The sequence below is a fragment of the Arachis hypogaea genome, chromosome 1 (genome assembly GCF_003086295.3).
Source record: "Arachis hypogaea cultivar Tifrunner chromosome 1, arahy.Tifrunner.gnm2.J5K5, whole genome shotgun sequence".
NCBI lineage: Eukaryota > Viridiplantae > Streptophyta > Magnoliopsida > Fabales > Fabaceae > Arachis > Arachis hypogaea.
In genome coordinates this window covers 28,229,982-28,231,443 of record NC_092036.1, presented here as the reverse complement: position 1 = coordinate 28,231,443, position 1,462 = coordinate 28,229,982, and the positions used below count along the sequence as shown (strand labels likewise).

The following is a 1,462-nucleotide window of genomic DNA, read 5'->3' as shown; positions in this document are numbered from 1 at the left end:
GCAACAGAACTGCAAGTTTCATGGACTTCCATCTGAAGATCCTTATCAGTTTTTAACTGAGTTCTTGCAGATCTGTGAGACTGTTAAGACAAATGGAGTAGATCCTGAAGTCTACAGGCTCATGCTTTTCCCCTTTGCTGTAAGAGACAGAGCTAGAACATGGTTGGATTCACAACCTAAAGATAGCCTGGACTCTTGGGATAAGCTGGTCACGGCCTTCTTGGCTAAGTTCTTTCCTCCTCAAAAGCTGAGTAAGCTTAGAGTGGATGTTCAGACCTTCAAACAAAAAGATGGTGAATCCCTCTATGAAGCTTGGGAAAGATACAAACAGATGACCAAAAGATGTCCTTCTGACATGTTTTCAGAATGGACCATGATAGATATATTCTATTATGGTCTATCTGAGTTCTCTAAGATATCATTGGACCATTCTGCAGGTGGATCCATTCACCTAAAGAAAATGCCTGCAGAAGCTCAAGAACTTATTGACATGGTTGCAAATAACCAATTCATGTACACTTCTGAGAGGAATTCTGTGAATAATGGGACGCCTCAAAGGAAGGGAATTCTTGAAATTGATGCTCTGAATGCCATATTGGCTCAGAACAAAGTGTTGACTCAGCAAGTCAACATGATCTCTCAAAGTCTGAATGAATGGCAAAATGCATCCAACAGTACTAAAGAGGCAGCTTCTTAAGAAGCTTATGATCCTAAGAACCCTGCAATGGCAGAGGTAAATTACATGGGTGAACCTTATGGAAACACCTATAATTCATCATGGAGAAATCATCCAAATTTCTCATGGAAGGATCAACAAAAGCCTCAACAAGGCTTTAATAATGGTGGAAGAAACAGGCTAAGTAATAACAAGCCTTTTCCATCATCTTCTCAGCAACAGATAGAGAATTATGAACAGAGCCTGTCTAACTTATCAAACATAGTCTCTGATCTGTCTAAGGCCACTTTAAGTTTCATGAGTGAAACAAGATCCTCCATTAGAAATTTGGAGGCACAAGTGGGCCAGCTGAGTAAGAAAGTCATTGAAACTCCTCCCAGTATTCTCCCAAGCAATACAGAAGAGAATCCAAAAGGAGAGTGCAAGGCCATTAATGTAATCAATATGGCCGAATGCACAAGGGAGGAGAAGGACGAAAATCCTAGTGAGGAAGACCTCCTGGACGTCTCTCAAATAAGAAGGAGTTCCCTATTAAGGACCTAAAAGAATCTGAGGCTCATATAGAGACCATAGAGATTCCATTAAATCTCCTTCTGCCATTCATGAGCTCTGAAGATTATTCTTCCTCTGAAGAGGATGAAGACGTAACTGGAGAGCAAGTTGCTCAATATCTAGGAGCCATCATGAAGCTGAATGCCAAGTTATTTGGTAATGAGACTTGGGAAGGTGAACCTCCCTTGCTCATTAGTGAACTTGATACATGGGTTCAGCAAGCTCTACCTAAAA

At 40.9% G+C, this 1,462-nt stretch overlaps 1 non-coding gene across 1 annotated transcript; it reads right to left on the bottom strand.

Moving 5' to 3' along the window:
* Positions 1–253: 253 nt before the first annotated feature.
* On the bottom strand, positions 254–357 carry LOC112712559 (small nucleolar RNA R71). Its single transcript, XR_003157825.1, has one exon. It is a non-coding gene; the product is annotated as a small nucleolar RNA R71 (small nucleolar RNA).
* Positions 358–1,462: the final 1,105 nt, after the last annotated feature.